The 12,904-nt window shown below is 34.6% G+C and overlaps 1 long non-coding RNA gene across 1 annotated transcript; it reads right to left on the bottom strand.

The window, feature by feature from the left end:
• Nucleotides 1-416: 416 nt before the first annotated feature.
• Nucleotides 417-1,544, bottom strand: LOC136986656 (uncharacterized). The gene is made up of 3 exons (XR_010882510.1): nt 1,487-1,544; nt 769-843; nt 417-707 (listed from the first exon to the last, which is right to left on the bottom strand). It is a non-coding gene; the product is annotated as an uncharacterized lncRNA (long non-coding RNA).
• Nucleotides 1,545-12,904: the final 11,360 nt, after the last annotated feature.

The following is a 12,904-nucleotide window of genomic DNA, read 5'->3' as shown; positions in this document are numbered from 1 at the left end:
GAGAGTATTTTGTACTTAAAGGATGAAAAAAGCATACTAGCGCAAAAATAAATAGAATGCATACGGTATGGAATCAAACAAAAGTCTTTATTGAAAGACTAGCGTGCCCTCTCGTCACCTGTGATGTCTTCTTGATATTTGCATACGAATCACCTTTCTACTGAATTAGATGTTCATTGTACTGATTGCAAGAAGCCATTTTCTACAGTTTTATGGCTGCCTGCTGAAAAATTACATCATTACATAAGTTGCGTAAAAAGTATATATTTCTTGTGCACCCAGGCTGAATTTACATTCAAAACAATGTGTTGTCTTACGAGATCCCTCCGAAATGGAATACGTTCTTCCGATTAAGAGGTTTCCATCTCTTATGTAACAGATAATATACGTACGAATAATAAAAGTCAAACTCAAAATTCAGTTTTTGTTCAATTTAAATATTTATTATTATTAATCTATAATTTGAAAAATTCGAATAACTTCATTGAGATATTTTAAAAACTAAAGCAGTAAACTCATAATTTATGCCTGTCGATTGCAAAATGATTCTCTATCGGAACAAACGCAAAATGATAAAAGGCTAGACGGAAAAAGACAACGGCCACATAAATACGAGTAATTTCCGGTACAGCATTGGTTACAAACACTCTGATCCCGTGGACATCCTCGACTAAAGCAATAAAGGAAACCTTCCGAGTCTTGCATTCCTAAAATGAACGATTAAATTAATAATATTGAAAAACAATACTTTACAGTATAGGAACTCACCCAAGTTGTAGACCAGAAAACAGAAGAAAAAGAATGCAACGGATTTCATTGTTTTAGTATTGATACAACTATTCTCTGCAAAATAAATATATATATATATATTTAAAAAAATACAGAATATTAAAATAGTTAATTTAATTTCTATTTACATTCCCGATCTTAACCAATTAAAAGATCGAAAACCCGATACTGTAATTACTAAAGCATAAGACAAATTAATTTGTTCTTCATTCTAAATTTATTTTTATATTTATAATTTCGAATTGATGTTTTCGTTAAATTTTTAATGTTACAAATATTTCTGATTTAAGATTTATATAGAATATGGGCAAAGTGGCAATTGCCTGGGACCGTCACCAACGGGGCCCCAAGCCAATCGTTTATAAGAAAATATTTCCCATGTACTGTATTGACTTCACACACATTTTCCCCGAAGAAAAATGTGTGTGAAGTCAATACATATAACATTTTATCCACAAAAAGCTTAATCTACGCAAATATTTGAAACAATCTTAATTTTATATGAATGCTTGTATATATTATGATAGATTCTAAGCAATATTTAGAATTTAGAAAAGAAAATTTCTAATATTTGCCGTTAAATATTTAGAATATAAATTTATATTTAAGTACATATCAATAAATATTTTTAAAATGTGATATTATTATATTAAAACTTACAAAACTAAATTAATGTATCTAACATACAGCACAGTACCTGTTAATTAAACTGGAAGCGTAATGCGGCGAATGATGTAGTTATAGTATATATAGCTTGTGTGAATTGGAAAGAACATGAGGACGAATATAATCATTGTCAATGAATGTCAATACTTTTGAGATTTATTTATTGAAGAACACGAATGTTGTGACATATATTTCAAATATTGTTTTATACCGCATGTCGCGAAGATCATTAAAATTTATATTCTAGGAAGTTTTAATTACTTCATCATTGTTTATTTTATTAAAACAATTTAGTTCTTTAGAGATGTTATGACAGACGGTTCGAATTAAATTTATATAAATTTATCGATACACTTGAACAATGTAGATCTATTGTATCTTTCGAACGATACAACAAAGCGAGATTGACAATTTCGCTTCGAAACAGCTGGTAATTTCCTATCCGTTGAGGAGACAGTTGAGTTAGACATTTATCATTCACTTGTCATTATTATTTTTCAAATGTTTCCATTTAGACACATTGAAATTTCTCGCAATTAAAAAAATTTGTTGTGCCTGAACGTTTTCAAAAATTTTAATTGCTTACAAAAGTTTCTGTAAATAACAAATACCTTTTGTGTTACTCTTTTTATCATAGGAGACGGGATTTTCTTATCGTTTCGCAGTTAAACAATGCTCTTGTTATATGTGAAAGAAGATAAACTACGACGTATCATTATTGAATGACTTCTATAAACGTGAAAGTAGGATGGAAAAGTCAGGAACAGAGTTCGAGAGGAAAAACTATTTGTCGAGAATTAGAGAAAGGTTAGTTTCGTTTAGTTTATTTAAAGTTTTCTGTCTCCAAATTTAATATTGTCTTAAATGTATATTTAAAATGATTTTATTGCTAGATTATATTAGGGCAAGCCATCGTAAGTTATTCACAAACTGTTATTCACGCTTTACCTGTAAGTTAAAAGTAACGACGACAGCATTGGGGAACGAGCTAGGTCAGTCCTTGCTAGTAGAAGTCCGAAATAATAAAGTTTATAGCAGAAATTTAGTCCACATTTTTGCTGGGGTCCGTTGAAAATAAGATCGGCAAACAGTTTTGCCCTTTTTCTAACTACAGTAAAACTTCTCTAACTCGAAGATCCAAGGGACGGGAAAAACTTCGAGTTACAAACAATTCAAGTTAGAGAACAATGGAGTGAAAAATGCCAATTCTGAAATTCTAATTTTTCCTGTCTTGCATTGTATAAAGAATCTTCGATAGTTTTCTTTTGTTTTAAACAGCTCGTGTAATGCCTTTCAGCAAAATGTTCAACGTAACTAATGGAATAGAACAGTTTTGCCGGTACATCTTGTTGAAATAAAGTGACAGGTCCTCTCGCTTTGGATTGTAACATTGTCTACAAATGCTGTTGGACAGTAGATACAACTAACTGTCTGGAAATTTCATGAAAATCCAATAATTAAGGACACTTTGAATAGAATAAATAATAAAATTCGAATCGGGAAAGTTAAAAGTAACAATAAATCAGTGTCAGGGACCATGAAAACCTTCTACTTGGAGAAAATTCGAGTAAGGAAATTCAAGTTGGAGACATTAAATCCCTAAGCTACTCCATTGAGACACAACAAGTGCTTCCTTTTCTTCGAGTTAATTTAAGAAACGTTAATTAAAAGAAAGAAAGTTAATTAAAGAAACGTTTGAGCTACAGACGTTTGAGAGAGAAGTTTTTACTGTACCCTTTGGGCTTCCTAAAGAATAGTTTTTTTTTTTTTTTATTTCGTTCGAATGGCGGAAGTAAGACGCACACGACGTGTTCTATACTTTCGGAAAATAGCTTTTATTAATTTAAACGAATATATTCGCATCGCCTAGAGAGCCGTACCCTTTATATAACGTACGTACAGTACGTTCGGTATGCTTTTGTATTACCCAACTAAAAATTACGAAACGTCGCGCAATACTTGACTGACTTTGCATTTGTAAAAAGATATCTTAACCTTTATATTTTATTATTATTTTTTGAGTAGCTCGTATGTTACACGAAAAGATTAAAGCTAAGTAGCGTATAAGCCACTTCAGCGTTCAGGAATTTCTTCTAATTCTAATCTCGTTTTATATCGTTTCTCATACTATCTGTTTATTTTAGGAGTGTTCGAGTATATCCGAACTCTATGTGAATTGATTACGGCTCGTGTCCGTGAGGACAAGTAAAAGGCCAGAGACAAACTCTTGCAATAATCCCTCGAAGTCCCACTGTTTACAGATAGAGATCACGAAATTCACCCCAAAATCCACATTTTTAACATTAAATTGAGTCGCTACGCGACAATAAAATTTTCTTGTTGTTGGGAGAGGATCTGTCGTTGACTCGTGCGATTATTTATTGCGAGTGTTTTTTCAAGCTTTTCTTTATTTGCAGCGATTGTTTAAGTAAGTTTAGATTACGATTTTTCTAGATTTATATACTGTTTAACTTTGATAAGCAAAATTTCGCAATTAGAGGCGGTGGTTTTCAATAACAATTGATCGGCTTCCTTCAGAGGAATCGGATCTTTTCATTTATTTTGGAGGAGCCGATTCAGTCTATTCATTGGGAATTTTCTAATGGAGTTGTTAAAGCAAAATGGAAATTAACAAATACTTTAAATATGTTATTCTCCGCTATAGTTTATATATTACATGCGTACATAAATTGATATTCCGTATGAAATTCGTCTGAATCTTAATTAATTAGAATAACAAGGTTGAGGCCGAAGTTTTAAACGCGAAAACGTGTACGTCGGACGTTGAGCGCCGCTTTCCTGTAAGCCTAGAAGTTTGACAATGGCGTTTGGAAAGTCAGTGGAATCACGCTCGACGTTCCAAACGCCATTGTCAAATTTCTAGGCTTACAGGAAAGCGGCGCCGAACGTCCGACGTATACGTTTTCGCGTTTAAAACTTCGGCCTCAACCTCGCTAATAATTCGAGTTCATTCGTCGTCTCGTTTCCTCTATTTTCACAGATGTTTTGTGTTACGCAGTCAACAGACCATAGTACAATTTTTTGTAAACTACGAGTAATTTCTCTATCGAACATTAAAAATTGTTGTTGCAGGTTCTGTTTTTACAACATTTGCTCATTTTTCTTTGCAGAATGGACCATCTCAGTGGCACACCTCGTTTTCGCCTCGTATAATACGAGTGCTTTCGAAAGATGGGCAGGAGAGCGGACAGCGGAAGTCGTATACACCCGACGTCAAACGGGAGTCGTTATAACTCCGGACTACAGCTCCTCGTCTCTCGTCCATTATCTGGAGCGGCGATATCCCGAAGTTCCGAAATGGACGGTGGAGACACGGTCACGTGAGACGGCACTCGACATAAAGGGTGCGTTTGGAAATTCTAACCGCTAACACCGCGGTAGTGGCGACTGACGTCATCGATCATAGCCGGTTATTTCGGGCAATTAGCACATTTTTGAACACGCTGGTTATTTTGTGGTGTTCAACATGGCGGAAAGTCGAAAGGAGATGATATTAATTTTACCATTGCTCTCGAATATCGATTCAGAATCGTATGACGATGATGATTCGACAAGTTTATAAAAAGATGAAACTGAACTTGCAGAATTTTTTAACAAGTATGGGAGAAAAACTTATCTCCGTTTAGTTTATACTGCGAAATCAATAATTTCGTAGCATTTGCTGGCCATTTTCGTTGCTGTCTTGCCTCATCCGAAATTTGGGACGACATGGCTTGGCTTTTTGATCTTGGTCGCTCTGTGATGCGGAAACAAAACATTGTGTTATTTTCTCTAAATTTTTAAAATCACGGCCACATTCGTCACACGATACAATGTGTCCGCCATCTTGTAATTCAGAAGAACCGCAGTAACCGCTTTGTCACCATGATTACTTCGGTGAGTACCGCAGGACAACCGGTGACGTCATAACTAATTTTTTAACGCGGTTGGTTATTTAGGTCACATTTTCTAAACGCCTTGGTAACTAACAGCGGTTACCGGTAACACCGGTTATAATTTCCAAACGCGTTCAAAGGAGTGAAGAAATCGTAGAAAAATCCGTCAAGCATAAAAGGCCTTGGTGGAAAAGGTTGGAAAAAATAACCATTTTTCTGCCGAGGCCTTCTTGCACAGATTTAACTTTCCACCGAATGTGACACTGCCATCCGGAAGTGATCTTTCACACGAATATGATTTTACCACCCGGAAATGACTTAATCAGCTGGACTTGACTTTCCATCCTAGTAGAGTTTTCCTTCCCAGTTTACCTCGACACCCGGGGCCGGATTTACATAAGGACATTTGGGGCCGGTGCCCAAGACCCCCACAAAATAGCAGTGGCGTGCCGTGACATTTAATGATAGGGAAGCTGTGTTTCTGTAAGAAGCCGACTTCCAGGGACAATCAGTTAATTGCGCGTCAGTAATGGTCTAGGGTCCATTCGTACATGGGTGTGGTAGCTGTAGAGACAAAGATGACAAGTATCTCACTAAAACAATTTATTTTAATATAAAATAAACATATACTATGTACAAAATAGTTTGCTTTAGGACAATCGGCCGTTCGGACGTCCCGAGCGTGGATGTGGTTCTTCGATGGTCTATCGAAGGTGGCCCCGGGACAGTGGCGTCGACGAGTCTGTAAGGCACGGGGAGACTTCGTCCGTTGGAGTCGGGGACACGGTCTAAGTCCGAAGGGGCACGGGTTACAGGTTGGCACAATAGACGAGAAACTTTTTTTTCCCCTTTTTTTTGCGCGTTGACACACGGCGTTTTGGTTATTCGGAACGTTAACCGAGTGCCAGGTGTCCTCGGAGATTATATCAATCTCCGTTCTTTCTTTCATCTATTTTGATTGGTCGTTCTTTCTCGATCACGCTTTCCGAGTGGTTGGTCCCCGGTTACTAAACGTAACGAGACTCTTACCCGGAGAGTGAGAAAAGTCAAAATCGAAGACGAATTCGATCTTCCACCAATCATAGGACGACTTCCTACCGCGATTTATGGTTTCTGCCCGGCAGTTTGATATAAACAATGGGTGTCCGACTACAAACGACTTTTAGCTATGTTTTTTTAAACCAATAAATTTTTCTCTAAATTAATCGTTTTTTCGCGTCTTTCGTGACGGGTCCGACCTGTCCGATACATGACATTTCTATAAAAGTTTTAAACAAATACTAGAAATGACAAATATAAACAATTTATGTATTTTAGTTCTAAAACACAAATAATACACACATAATACAAATTGATACGATACAAACAATGATAGAAATCTTGTTTTTTTAATTTTTTATAAACTAATTCTATTCGGCCATTTTTTCCGCCAAGTCGTTAATTACTTTATCATAAAAGTCGCTGGTCGTCGACTCCGTCAACGTATTTAAAAGCTCTCTTTCTATCGAAAGCAACGCTAGCGACGACAATTTTTCCTCCGACCGAGTGTTCCTGGCCAATGTATGAATTCGCTCCGTGGTCGAAAAACTGCGCTCAACAGACGCACCGGTAGATGGTACCGTAAAAATTCATGATATTAAATCATATAATTCTTTTAGTACGTCTTTGTTCGGATCGACATTAATTATAATATGTTTAATGTTTAAGAGTTACTTGTCAATATAGTTCGTATACGAATATAAATGTTGCGATTCGCTACGTAATTTAAATAAATCAAAAAATTTTCCATAAAATTTACTTAATTTAAAGAATTAAAAACACGCTTGGAAAAATTGTTAATAATTTTAATATTATGAAAAACATTTAAAAGTGATAAAAATTCTAAAGATTTTATATCTGAAAAATCTGTCAATGTAATTATAATTTTCTTTTAATTATACTGTAATTAAATATAACTTTGCAAAAAAACGTACATAAAAATAACAATGAATACTCTTTACTTTTTAAATCTTAAACAATTCACTTAGTCAGATAGCTCCCTACCAGTGGCTAAGGGATAGAATCGTTGGAAGCGTTACGCGTGTGTAGCTTCCACCAGCTACACCAGCTGAGGTTGGTGCTCTGTAAAGAGCATGCGCCAATGCCCTCTGGCTGCTTTACACCATTCAGTTATTCTGGCCTTGAAAGCTGTCTCGGAAGCGCTTCCATTCCGCCACTGACATTCGAATATACAATAGCAATCTTATCGTTTTTTTCACATGTAGTATAGAATTTTTTAATAAGATACATAATGCAGTTATAATAAAATATTAATTTTAATTAATTCAAAGTACGTTAAAATATGAAAATTTATATTTTAGAAAATAGAAGGGAAGGTCATTGGAAGGCCGGATGGCCGAGCGGTAAAGGTGGCAGCCTACCGCTCTGGGGGACCCGGGATCGAATCCGAACGGGTCGAATAATCCCCAGGAATTTTTCGGGGGGTGGTCCGTTCGGATATGTCGGGCCCCGTCCCTCACCACCCGGTCGCCCCATTGTGGGCCTGGCCGAACCCATAATGGGCCTACTAAAAGAGGCCCTCTTAGTGCCGACAGGGCGGAAAGAGTTAAAAAAAAAAAAAAAAAAAAAAAAAGGTCATTGGAAGGTGGATGCGGCGCTTCCACCGCTTTCAATGACGGCACGCCACTGCAAAATAGGGGCCCCCACAAAACTATGTTTAAACATAATTTTTTCCCCCTATTACTGCGACAGCCTAGTGTGGCCTAATCATGAGGGCCAAAGGCAAAGAAAACCAAACCCGGGAAAAAACCTATGGAACATCGGAAAATTTCGGGAAAAAATTTCACATTGGTATTTTTCAATTAAATTAAAATAATTAGTTTTACACAATAAAATATATGTATGTTTACAATAACCTTCTTTTTAAATGAAATTTACAACTTCCTAGTTGAAATCTAATTGAAAGTTCAGTATTTTGTGTAAATTTTCTAAATCATCAAATTTGCCTACTCTTAAAGGGGGCCCTCACCGAATTTGTGCCCAGGGCCCCTGGATTGGTAAATCCGGCCCTGTCGACACCATTCGAGATTCGTTCTTCCACTTCTGTTAAAATGCGTAGAACATCGAGAGTGACGTCTATCGTGACCAAAACGAGAACGAAACATTAAGCAGTGTTCTCGTGTTTAATAAAAGACTGTGTTATGCTGTTGTTTAAACGACTGTAACTGGCCAAGACAACTTATATTTCGACCGGTGTTCTACTAGTAAAAAAATTTCACAGAATAATGCACTACGGGAGGAAACCATTTCCACGTTGAACTTTAACTTTGCAGTCGATATATGTCTAAAGCAGAATTATAATTATTTCAACAGTTAAATTTGTAGGTTTTGTACACGGAATTTTCACGATTGTATATAAATTTTTATATTTAATAAAACTTATTAAATTTCATATTAACTATTTAAAAATACGTTATTAACATTAGTGGAAAAATCCTAAAAAAATAGAATTACGAAAAGCTATTTGTACATAAAAATACTACGCCAATTCGTGTTAAATAATGTTTCCCCTGCTTAGTAACAAATAAGTCATTAATTAATAATCTGAAAAAAGTAAAATATGAAGGACTCAAAGATATGGAAACGACTTCAGGCCGTTTTCAGTTATCAAATGAGGTAAAAACAGCATGACAGGAAACATGTAGTTGAAAATGACTTACAGTAAAGCTTCCACAAGCTGTACCAGCTCTGGAAAACGGTATTTCGTCGACCAAGAGAATTAGTTCGAAGGTGATAGTGCGTTGGTGTTTTAAACTATTCAAAGCAAGGAACTATAAGCCAAGTCCCCGATCTTCTGCATCCTACCAAGTAGAAATACAATAGAAATGACGTGTTTACTTTTTATTCTATATTTTTGCGGTATGATGAAAATTATTTCGAATTTTGTGTATTGGCAGTGTACTTCCTCTTCTCTTTTATCTAACACATGGCTTAACACGTTCTAGAATGAAGATTCTAATTCGTTTAAAATGGAAAAATAAATCTTTCTCAAGAGAGATGTTTAGTCACTCAATAGATCTCATTATCTTTCGTATATTTCAGACCGTAACTCGCTCCCTCGTCCTTATCGTGTATAAGCTTTTATCTGTAAAATTAGAACACCTTAATTTAACAAAACAATTTTATTAATAGATTGTTAGATAATAGGGGGTTACTATACTTCAAGTCTTTTTTCGGTTCGAAGAATCATCATAAAATCGAAATTTTTATTCACATTTATACGGACACGAAACACGAGATTATTAGATTTTTGAATTCGTATTATTGTTAACATTAATATATATGCAGGGAATAATCCGCGAAAATCCGTCTTTTCGGCGACAGGGAGGCGCAAAAATCACGAAATTCGGTGAAAAATCCAAGCGCTTTACATTAAATTTCGTGGCGACGTAACAATAAAACTTTGACAATTTGTTGCGAGCGGTTGGATTTTCTGTTTGTGCGATTAAAAGTGATTTATTTCAAGAGTTTTTCTGAAGTTTGCATCATTTGCAGAGATTTTATTGATAAGTTCAGAACTTTTTAAATTTAGATATTTTTTGAACATTGTTAAGCCGAATATCACAATTAGCGGCAATGATTTTCCTACAAAGGTGCATTTAGATAACAGTTTATCGGTTTCACAGAGACGACGAATGCGGCCTTTCCACTTATTTCGGGAGATACTTTTCACCCTTTTTATTGTTAATTTTCGTTTAGCCCAAATCCAATCGAATTGTTAAAGCAAATTTGGAAAGATGGCAAAATAAATCACTAGAAAAGAACTAAATAGCGAGTATCCGTAATAATTCGACCTTCCGTAACAGTTTCGAGTAGTGATTCCGACAGTTAAAAACAAATAAATATTGTTATTGTCCTTTTCTTCTTTAGTCGCTGATTGAAAACCGAAGGATTTGTGAAATGTAGACGTAGCCTACATGAAATATTATTTTAATTTTATATTTTACCGGCTAACTAGTGTTAAACTATTAATGTTAAACTGCAATTTAATCGAATACAATAGCATTTTGGCATGTTGGGTGTAAAAGCTAACAAACTCTCTCTGGTAATGTTAAACTGATGATAATATTTTCTTTGCTGTTAATTAAAATTTTAGATGTCTTTTCTTTACACATTTTCTTATCTATTTTTAATAAGTCATTTATATTATATTTTTAAACGGATATATACAATAAAATATATAATTGTTTAAAAAATTAAATCAATTATATAAAGAATAAAATTGTTTATTACAACTAGTTTTCAATTGTGGAACGTCTCACTTATACTGCAAATCAGACGTTCGATTGCAATAACTACGATGCTTTTTGCAGAAACAGCAATGGTGGAGAACTTTGCCACAGCGTCCACAAGCCCTTGAGTATCTTTCGTTGCAATAACTATTACAGGCTGTAGAATTTCGTGGACAACCTCGTCTACCGCAAAAACCACGAATCCCATAAACCACTAAAGATTAAAACAAAAATATGGCTTCATTCAACAAGAAATAGAATAAATATTAGCGAGGTTGAGGTTGAAGTTTTAAACGCGAAAACGTGTACGTCGGACGTTGATGCGCCGCTTTCCTGTAAGCCTAGAAGTTTGATGATGGCGTTTGGAATGTCAAGCATGATTCCACTGACTTTCCAAACACCATTGTCAAACTTCTAGGCTTACAGGAAAGCGGCGCATCAACGTCCGACGTACACGTTTTCGCGTTTAAAACTTCGGCCTCAACCTCGCTATTCTACAGTATTAGGAATTATAACTTACCTATGAAACAGAGAAAGAAGGCGAGCAAAATAGATAATTTCATTGTCGAAAATATCGAGGAAAATTTATTTCTAAAAAAAGAAATATATGTATATATTATTAATTAGATGTTGTATATATTTACAATATTAAATGAATTAGAAATTATAATTGTTATCAATTGTTAATGAATCTTAATAGGTTTAAATGTTGAAATGAATATAAGAAATTAATCCAAAGAATCTTAATGAAAAACAATAAACAGATTTAAACGATTTTTGTATTCCAATAATGAAAGATGCAATCATGTAGATTTAGATCTACATTTTGCTTTTTGAATTGAAATTTTTTTTATTTAAATATATATATATATATATATATAATATTTTACTGCATTTAGAAACAGAATGTTACTTTTACCTGTAGACAAGGATAATGTAATAAAAAAAAAATTAATTTTGTTCTTAGTTTATTGGATGTTCGTATGTTTAATATTCTCAACTGGTCTCAAGATTACTGGTAAATACATTACTGATCGAATTACTAACAAGGAGAGGGCCAGACGTTCGAGTCTCCGGTTCGAACGAAACGTGGCGAGAGGAACGACGTTATGTCTTATTCCCTCGGCGATAGCCGAGGGAATAAGACATAAGCTAAACACTTAATTTTCAGAGGCTCGTTTCCCGGAAACGCTTGAGAAGTTGGTCTTATTATTTGGACAAGGAGATGTTTGTGTGTAGGGCTGTATGTTCATCACGTTTCATTCGAATCGAAGACTCGAAGGTCTGGCTCCTTCCTTGTTAGTAATTAAACGTATTAACAAATATTATATCGTAAAATTCTGTCATACTTTTATTAACAAAATACTCCATTATCGTATACGTTATCATACGAGGGTGAATCAATAATTATAAGCAATGTACTGGTAATTTAAAATTTGTTACAACAGTGAGATCATTATTTTTCACCCAAATAAAATTAATCTATGGTCTCAAAAGTTCTCTTAGGAAAAAATTCTTTTAGGCTGAGAGAAAGCTATATCTATACTCGCTTTTCTTAAGTTTTTTCAGGTAAATTAACAGATTTTATTGGGCTTTTGACTGATCTAAAGGGCAATATCAGGATTATAAAGAGCCTTTTCCAACATCTTAAAGTGCAGATTACGAAGGGTTTCAACGATACGGATAGTGATATGAGGACGGCTATTGTCACGCAACAATACACCTTCGACGATAGTTTCGGTGTTTCCTTAAATTGCCTTCGGTGTTTCCTTAAATTTGAGTTATCAGGCACATCTCACTGTAACGAGTTCATTATTGAGCCTGTTATTTATTTATTTATTTTAATAAAATTGATATCAGCAGGAGAGAAACCGGAGCAGAATGTAACACTTAAGCTTTTAAGAATTGTAAAATAATAAAGAATATACGTAGATATTTGAAAATTAACAAAGTTGCTTTTTAACTACCTGACAACATAATAAAATTACGTTGTTCTGTAGTTTATTTTGCTTTATGTAAATATTAGTCAAAACTGTTGTGTTGTACACGGAACACTTACTTGAAACGCATTCAAAAGATTAAGTAAATAACTGTTATATATTATTATTTTTTTATTAATAAAAAAAATTCACAAATGAGAATAGCATCTATCGTCGCCGTCCATTCTAGCACACGAATTACGAGATCATTTGAAGCAGTTCTGGTAAACAATCCACCCTTTAACCGGTCGTATCCCTGACGCTGAGGTTATTTGAATGTTGT

Source organism: Centruroides vittatus, unplaced genomic scaffold (assembly GCF_030686945.1).
Source record: "Centruroides vittatus isolate TY-2023 unplaced genomic scaffold, ASM3068694v2 scaffold_1167, whole genome shotgun sequence".
Lineage (NCBI taxonomy): Eukaryota > Metazoa > Arthropoda > Arachnida > Scorpiones > Buthidae > Centruroides > Centruroides vittatus.
Note: the sequence above shows the minus strand (reverse complement) of the source record. Positions and strands in the feature narration are given on the sequence as shown.